This window comes from Ornithorhynchus anatinus, chromosome 18 (genome assembly GCF_004115215.2).
Source record: "Ornithorhynchus anatinus isolate Pmale09 chromosome 18, mOrnAna1.pri.v4, whole genome shotgun sequence".
NCBI lineage: Eukaryota > Metazoa > Chordata > Mammalia > Monotremata > Ornithorhynchidae > Ornithorhynchus > Ornithorhynchus anatinus.
Window position 1 is genome coordinate 11,730,547 of NC_041745.1, and position 8,794 is coordinate 11,739,340.

The following is an 8,794-nucleotide window of genomic DNA, read 5'->3' on the forward strand; positions in this document are numbered from 1 at the left end:
CATGATTAATGGCTACTTATGTCAATTAGATTTTTTTTCTTCGTGTATATAGATCACTGGTACCCAAAAGTAAAAGCTGCCGTGGTTTACTCTATTACCTCGAGGAGCGATTAAGACTATAATGATGCATGTCAACTATTAGAGGAATTATTCTCAGGGATGTCAAAGCATCTGTGAAAATATGAGTCACAAATTCCCTTGAGCCAGGGTCTGGTCAGAAACAATAAATTACTCCCATTAAAGCTAACAGGATCTTTAAGATAAGGTGCCCTTTTAGAGCTCTGTAATCTAAATATCATATTTAGAATCAAATCCTCTGCTCCTCGTGCAGTTAAATCCAACTGAAGTGAAAGAAAATTAGGTTTTCGAGTACTCTTTCTTGTTCCTTAGGATGATTACCATGAAAAAAAGGTGATTTTTTTTAAGCAAACGAGGGCCCCAAATCGAGCAGTAAGGGGAACATAAAGCAGAGTGAGCAGCCTTAGTTCAATCAATTAATCGTATTTCTTGAGCGCTTGACTATGTGCAGAGCACTGTACTAAGCGCTTGGGAGAGTACAATATAACAGTATAACAGAGTTGGTAGACACCGGCTAGGTGGTGGTCTGGAAAGGTAGTATTTATACTATCCATGGTATTTATTGATATATATATTTATTGATATAAACTTGGTATTTATTAAGCGCTTACTATGTGCAGAGCACTGTTCTAAGCGCTGGGGTAGATACAGGGTAATCAGGTTGTCCCTCGTGAGGCTCACAGTTAATCCCCATTTTACCGATGAGGTGACTGAGGCACAGAGAAGTTAAGTGACTTGCCCACAGTCACACAGCTGACAAGTTATCATTACTATTAATAATTAATAGTATTCATATTCATAATTAGCATTACCATTAAAAATAGCAATAACGTTACTACTGGTGTCATTATTAATCCTAATAACCTACCTCAGCATTTAGTTCAGTGCCTGGCACATAGTAAGCGCTTAACAAATGCCATTAAAAAAAAGGATGTGGTGAAGGAGGGAGGGGATCAGGTCTGTCTTTCCCCCATTTTCCTTTCCTCCATCCCACAAGAGAAGAAGGCGGGCATTTAACTAATTAAAATTCAACTCGCAGAAGTCAATAACAGAAGGATATCAAATATTTCTTTAATGTGGAACTATACCATTAAGCTGATTCACTCAGGAGTCAATCTCATTGTTTAAATTATGGGGATTTGTCTTATTCCGAGGATACCTTAAGCATTTTGCCAGTTAGTCCCTGGGGACAGAACCCCTTCAGTGCATTACAACTATTTATTATCGTGGCATTTAGAAAAGGCTTACTGCGTGCCAGAGTATTGTACTAAGCAGTAGATACAAGACACAGCCATGCTAGATTTGCCCCAGTCAGCTGATTCGGCAGAATGGCATAGTTCATATTTTCTGAGGCTCTATATCTATCGAAACCCGTTTCCGACTTTGCAACAAAAGTTATTTAAAAACGCATTTCACATTTGACTCCTGCCTATAAAGTTTACGTCAAAGCCGAGAGATTAGTACGCCATCGCAACGTGAAACGCTTCTCGGATCCCGCCTCGCAGAAAGTAGATTTTCCAAATTGGACTTTTGCGTGAGGAAGTCAAATGTCTACCCCCGACAGCTGTGCAATTTCCATTCAGACAGTTAATGCCGAGGAAGGTCAAGCAAATGAAAACTAACGGTAATTGCTTCTCCGACAAGCTTTCAAGATTTTGTCTCACAGAGGAGTTTCTCTCAAGGAAAAATCTAGCTTTTGATTCAGATCAGAAAAGATTTCACTCTGATCATCTTTCCTGAAGCAGGCTTGAGATAAAATGGAAGTCAATGGTCGAGGGGGTTGTTCTTTCAGAGAGAGGATTTTGAATCTAATGAACATTGTGGGTATTCGATTGGTTTTCTCTTTTCCCCAACCGTCATAGCAGTAATAAGAATAAACTGTTTCTCAATTCTCCACTTTGCTTTCAGGAGGGCTTTCTACGGGTAAAAGTAGTCTCGCCATCGTGGACAAAAAAAGAAATGTAATCGGGGCCTGATGTGACAGCTGGTATTCATTCATTCATTCAATAGTATTTATTGAGCGCTTACTATGTGCAGAGCACTGTACTAAGCGCTTGGAATGAACAAGTGGGCAACAGATAGAGACAGTCCCTGCCGTTTGACGGGCTTACAGTCTGATCGGGGGGAGACAACAGTCTAATCGGGGGAGAGAAGGTATGCAGGTAGGGAACCAAGCTCAACCAGGCCATACACCCGCCCCCCGCCAGAGCACCCCGATTCCCGCTAGCACGATCACCTCCACCAGACCGGAGACCCTGAGTTTGGCCGGATTGTCTGGAATTTTAGGATCTAGAGTCTTTAGGCTGTAGACACTTTGGGACATATTTATGTCTTAAAAAAAATCTCAAGGGAACTAGAGATGGTGCCAAGTCTGCATATAAAATACCTCCAGGTCTTTGTCCCGCAGGTTGGGTCTGGGTGGGCTCCAAGAATTTGCTCCTTGTGGCCCCCCGTTGAATCCTTCAGGATTCTCCACATCTAGTCAGTCAGTCGTATTTACTGAGCGCTTATGTGTGCAGAGCACCGTACTAAGCGCTTGGGAGAGTGCGATATAAGAATATAACAGGCACGTTCCCTGCCCACGGTGAGCTGACAGTCTAGAGCGGGAGACAGACGTTAATATAAATGAGTAAATTACCGATCTGTACGTAAGTGCTGTGGGGGTGGGAGGGGGGATGAATAAAGGGAGCAAGTTGGGGTGATGCAGAAGGGAGCGGGAGAAGAGGAAAGGAGGGCCTCTTGGAGAAGTTGGGCCTTCAATAAGGTTTGAAGCGGGGGGGAGTCATTGTCGACCGTTCCAGGCCAGAGGTAGGCAGTGGGCGAGGGGTCGGTGGCGAGATAGACGAGATGGAGGTACAGTGAGAAGGTTAGCCCTCTACCTCTCCTCCTGGAGATCCACTGTCTTGGCCCTTCCCTCAGGCCCGGGTTTTGAGGGGTGGGGTGCTGTTCCCCACAGCAGAGATGATTGAATCGCCCGCTCCCTGATGACCCTCACCTCTTAGAGTCGGTTCAGAGCGGTCTGTGAGTTTCCCCAGAGGTAAGCAGATGGTTTTCTGGGTGTCTGTGTCTCCTTTCGGAGTCTTCACAAGGGCACGACTGTCCGCCGTCTTCTCGTGTGGGAACTGCATAGGCCTGGGAGTTGGGAGACCGGATCTGGGTCTTAATGGGCTCCAAGAATTTGCTCCTTGTTGCCCCTTAGTTGAATCCTTCGAGTGTCTCCACATCGAGTCAGGTAACTTACCTGTTGTGTGGCCTCGGGCAGATCAGTCATTTCATTTCTCTGTACCTCGCCTTCCTCATTTGTAAAGTAGGGATTCAAATCTTGTTCTTCTTCTTGCTCTCGTTCCTGTTCCTCTAGGCTGGAAGCTTCTTGTGGGCGGAGAACGTTTTAACCGACTCTGTCACACGCTCCCGAGCGCTTTGTAGGGTGCTCTGTACAGAGTTAAGCGCTCAATAAATACAATTGATTGATTGTTTTCCCTCTCCTTTAAACTATGAACTCCTTGGGGGATGGGGATCTTCTCTATCTACCCCAGCACTTAGCACAGTGCTTGGCTTATAGTAAGCACTTAACACCTATCCAAATTTTCCTTATTACTGTTATGAGGATGAGCACCGAATAACCTCATCCACCCAACCATTCAAGCAGTCATCTTCCCTAGGGACCGCGTGAAGTTTCTAACCTGAGTCGTGGAAAGGGGGATGCCAACGGTGGGGGAGGGAACCCAGGTCCCCCAAGAGGCACGTAAGCTCAAACCACTTAAAGATCTAAATCCCCTTACCCCTGGGACAGAGCGGAAGATTCGAATGTCCCAAGCCCTCTTGGCCGATCGGCTCCACACCCCTGGAACCTTAGAGACGGAGCGGCAGAGCCTGGTGTATAGAACATGGGCCTGGGCGTCAGAAGGAGCTGGCTTCTAATTCTGCCTCCTCCGCTTGTCTGCTGGGTGACCTTGGGTGAGTCACTTCACTTCTCTGGGCCTCAGATACCTCCTTTGTAAAATGGACTGTGAGCCCCATGTGGGACGGGGACTGTGGCCAACCCGATTACCTGGTATCTACCCCAGCGCTTAGAACGGTGCTTGACGCAGAGTAAACGCTTAACGAATACCATCATCGTCATCGTCATCATGGAGACGTGCCCCCCGAGAGACAAGAACCCCCAGCGTTGATTGGAGACCTCCTTTCGTCACCCCTAACTCTCTGGATACACCACCAAAACGATTGCAGGTGGAGGTGGGGCATTCTAGGGGAGATGCGTCCACGGAGTCGCTACGGGGCGGAGACGACTCGACGGCAGAAGACAAGATGTGGCTGTGTCGGAGGCCTCTCAGCCGTTCGAATGGCTTCTTTTTCTTTTTTTCTTTCAGTGCTGGCTAACTCGAACATATGCAATTCCTCCTGTGTAGAAAGCATAAACAAATAAACAACCAGAGGCAAGCCCTGAGTTGAAGAAATTTATATATAGCACCTATAAAAATGGACTCATTTTCTTTTAGGATCCCAGTTCTCGGTGTTACGATATTAGTCTGAACCAATATGCTTTAGAAACTAATTGGCTGGAAGCCACCTAATACGTTTTCACCTCAGAGAAACTCGATTTAATTTCTTGGTTCAGTTTTCTTCAGACACCATTTTCAGGTAGAGCGGGGAAGGCGCTGGCCATTTGCATGATATCACGGTAACCAAATCCAGGCAAACACGGTAAGTGAAATAGCAAATTAAACAACTCTTTTATTCCCGAAACAAAGACTCTGAACTTCAAGGTGAGAAAGGACAATGCCATTTCTCTCTCTTTTTTGGTGAGTACATGGGTGATTTGTGTCCAAAAACTCTGAATGGGTCACGGGATACTTGGTCAATTCCCCTGACTGATCCACTGTTACTAAAGTGAGGAGAGTGAGGGAGAGATAGAGATGGAGAGAACGAATATACGTATGTTTGTATGTCGTTTCTACCCGGCCTCTCTGCGTGTCTCTTTATTTCTTTTGGTTCTCTATTTCTGGGCTTCTCTCTTTATGGTGTATCTTTCTCTCGGTCCCTCCAACTGCCTGTCTCTGCCTCTATTCTGCCTGTCCTTCCTGTCTTTTTCTCCCCCACCCCTCTCTTCATTCAGTCGTATTTATTGAGCGCTTACTGTGTGCAGAGCACTGGACTGAGCGCTTGGAATGTACAACTGGACAACGGGTAGAGACAATCCCTACTCTCCTCTTGGAGCAGCATGGCCTAGGGGAAATAATAATGTTGGTATTTGTTAAGCACTTACTACGTGCCGAGCACTGTTCTAAGCGCTGGGGTAGATACGGGGTAACCAGGTCGTCCCACGTGAGGCTCACAGTTAATCCCCATTTTGCAGATGAGGGAACTGAGGCACAGAGAATATCACAGGCCTGAAAGGGAAAGGAACTGCGTTCTATTCCCACCTCCGTCACTAGCCTTGCGTGTGACCTCGGACAAGTCGCTTCACTTCTCGGTGCCTCAGTTGTTTTTTCTCATCTGTAAAATGGAGGTTAAATATTCGTTCTTTCTCTTATTGAGACTTTCAGCCCTATGCGGGACAGGGACTGAGTCTGATCTGATTATCCTGTATCTACCCCAGCACTTAGCTCAATGCTTGGCACATAGTAAGCGCTTAGCAAATACCTCTGTCATTACTATCCTCGTTACCGTCTCAAATCCCTGTGGGAGCTCTGTTGCCGGGAAAGACTCCATGTTCTTCTCCTGATGTGAACCAGAGGTTTTTGCAATCATTCAACATTCGTGCTAATATATTAAGAAAATATATATTGGTATTTCTGCACAATAGACACTGGAAATAATAGCCCAAAGGGGATGACTAGGCAATTACTGTAAGATTAACCTCTGAAAAACATTTGGTAAAGTCCTCTTGCCTTCTGGGAAACGAGGCAGTGTACTTTTCTGAATTTGTTGAGTGCTTACTATGTGTTAAGCACTGGGGTAGATACAAGTTAATCAGGCACAGTCCCTGTCCCTGAGGAAACTGAGGCACAGAGAAGTTGTGACTTGACCAAGATCACGCAGCAGGCAAGCAGTCAAGCCGGGATTAGAACCGAGGTCCTCTGGCTCCCAGGGCCGTGTCTTATCCACTAGGCCACTCTGCTTCCCTGCTTGGCCTTAAAATTCTCTTAGCTCTTAAAAACCGTCTAAAACAAATCTAAAATGACCTTTCTTTCCAGGGCTTTCTGGCCAGCCGTGGTGTACGCCAGCACCTCTAGCACACCTTCAACCATCTCCAGAAGCTCCACCAGCCGTTGGGTCTTTGCAGTCAGGCCGACGGCTCCGGCAATAACAGGACCGTGTATTTTCTTGGATTATTAAACCAATCGCTGCGGGTTTTATGAAATAACAAATAGGCTGTTCCATTATAGGATTAAGCAGATACAATAAAACCTTTGTTCTATGGCGTGCTCGGGGGAGTGGGAGGTGCTCTTTAAATATCCTGGATAACCGCAACAAGAGACGTTGAATAAGTGCCCAGGGAGAAAAATCCCCGGAAGCTCTAGGATGGATAGATAAAACAGAGAACTGGTGACTCATCAGATTAAGAAATAAACCCATACCTAACATGTATTAATTGCTAGTAAGTTGACGCTCTTTGCCGTTTAGTTTTCACAAGTACGCAGTCGTCCTTCCACGTTAGAAGAAGACACCGTTGGTGGTGGGAACTCAGGAGTGAAATTCACCCACAGAAAAAAGGCCCAGTGTGAGGTTTTCGGTCCGGTCCTAATTGGGCACACAATAAAGGCTGGCCCTTGCTGTAGGGTCACGTTTGATGACTCCAGTTCCCGGAGCTGTTTTTGCTTCGCTCTCCTCGTCTCCCGTTCCCGAAGAGTTTTTGCTCAAAAGGAGCCGGTTCCTTTCTTGATGGCAGTGTGTCGTGCTGGTCTCCCTTGGGCCATCATTTTCCAGTTTTCATCTGGGACACAGCACTGTCTGAACCTGTGCAAATAGCCTACACAAAAACTGCTTATCCTTTGTAATCGAGGAGGTGATTCACCCAAATTTATCTTTAAAATTCTGATTCGTGGTTCCGAATCCAGTGACTTTTCATACTGCCAGAAAAACTGGCATTCGCAAAGAAAGTAGAGGGCTTCCCTCTGAGTGTAACGTCTCTCTGTCATTGTCATGGACCACCATCAGTGGGTATCACACTGACTTATATTTGTACATAACTGCCCTTGTCTTGAAATAAATAGTGGCTTTTCAAAATACCGTGATGCTAGTGCCCTTTCGAGCTGCCAATTTCAACCTGTCAAACATTTTTCGGGTAGTATTCTTCCCTACAAAACTGTAAAGAGCTTAATTTTCATTTTTTGTCCAGTTATGGAATGTATTTTCCACCAAAGCCTTCTGTAACCCTTCTTGGTAATAATAATGATGAAACTTGTGATATTTGTTGACTGCTTACTATGGGCCCATCACTGTACTAAGTTCTGGGTAGAAAAGCAGCGTGGCTCAGTGGAAAGAGCCCGGGCTTGGGAGTCAGAGGTCAGGGGTTCTAATACCGGCTCTGCCACGTGTCAGCTGTGTGACTGTGGGCAAGTCACTTTACTTCTCGGTGCCTCGGTTACCTCATCTGTAAAATGGGGATTAAGACTGTGAGCCTCATGTGGGACAACCTGATTCCCCTGTATCTACCCCAGCCTCTCACTGCACATAGTAAGCGCTTAACAAATACCAACATTATTATTATTATATAATGTAAATCAGCAAAATGGGGCTCATAGTTCAGGAGGAGGGAGAACAAGTATCTAATCACCATTTTTACTGATGAAGAAAGTGGGGCACAGAGCAATTAAAAATCTTACCCAAAGCCACACAGCAGGCAAGTGGCGGGACCGGGAACAGAACTCAGGTCCCCTGACTTCCAGGCCCAAGTCATTTCTATTAAATCACGCGGCTTCTTTTGGAACAACCGCGTCTGTGATCATGTCTTTGTTTTGAACTATTTCTCTACCAACCTCTGACAGATTTTTTTCCTAACTATAAGATTTCCTCCACTTTAAATTGCCATCGATTGTATTGATTGAGTGCTTACTATATGCAGATCATTGCACTGAGAGCTTGGGAGAGTACAGTACAGCAGAACTAGCACACGTTCCCTGACCATAATGAGTTTACAGTCTTGAGGGGGAGACAGACATTCATCCAAATGAATAAGTTATGGATAACGGTATTAACTTAGCACTTACTAGGTGCAAAACGCTATATTCAGCGCTGGGTGAGTCCAAAGGTGAAATGCAGATCCAGTCTCTGGCTCAAGGGGATCACAATCTAAGGGTAAAACAGGGAAGGGAACGAAAGACAAAAAAGGGAAGATGAGAATGAAAAATATAAGGACTAAGGATTCCTATTCTGTTGTATTGAACTCCTTCAAGAGTTTAGTTTTGTGTGTATGTGTGTGTTTGTTTTTTAAAATGGTATTTATTAAGCGCTTACCATATGCCAGGCACTGTTCTAAGTGCTAGAGTAGATAATAATAATTATGGTATTTGTTAAGCGCTTCCTACGTGTCAGGCATTGTACGAAGTTCTGGGGTGGATATAAGCAAATTGGGTTGGACACGGTCCCTGTCCCACAGAGGGCTCGCAGTCTCAATCCCTATTTTACAGATGCGGTCACTGAGGTACAGAGAAGCAAAGTGACGTGACCGAGTTCACCCAGCCGTCAAGGGGCAGAGCCAGGATTAGAACCC

The 8,794-nt window shown here is 45.4% G+C and overlaps 1 long non-coding RNA gene across 2 annotated transcripts; it reads right to left on the bottom strand.

Annotated features, from left to right (window-relative positions):
• Window positions 1–4,146: 4,146 nt before the first annotated feature.
• On the bottom strand, window positions 4,147–8,486 carry LOC114818264. 2 transcript variants are annotated; one of them, XR_003766117.1, is made up of 3 exons: window positions 8,292–8,486; window positions 6,264–6,425; window positions 4,147–4,479 (listed from the first exon to the last, which is right to left on the bottom strand). It is a non-coding gene; the product is annotated as an uncharacterized LOC114818264 (long non-coding RNA). The 2 variants fall into 2 exon arrangements; XR_003766116.1 differs by having other exon boundaries at window positions 6,264–7,051.
• Between the last annotated feature and the right edge of the window lie 308 nt (window positions 8,487–8,794).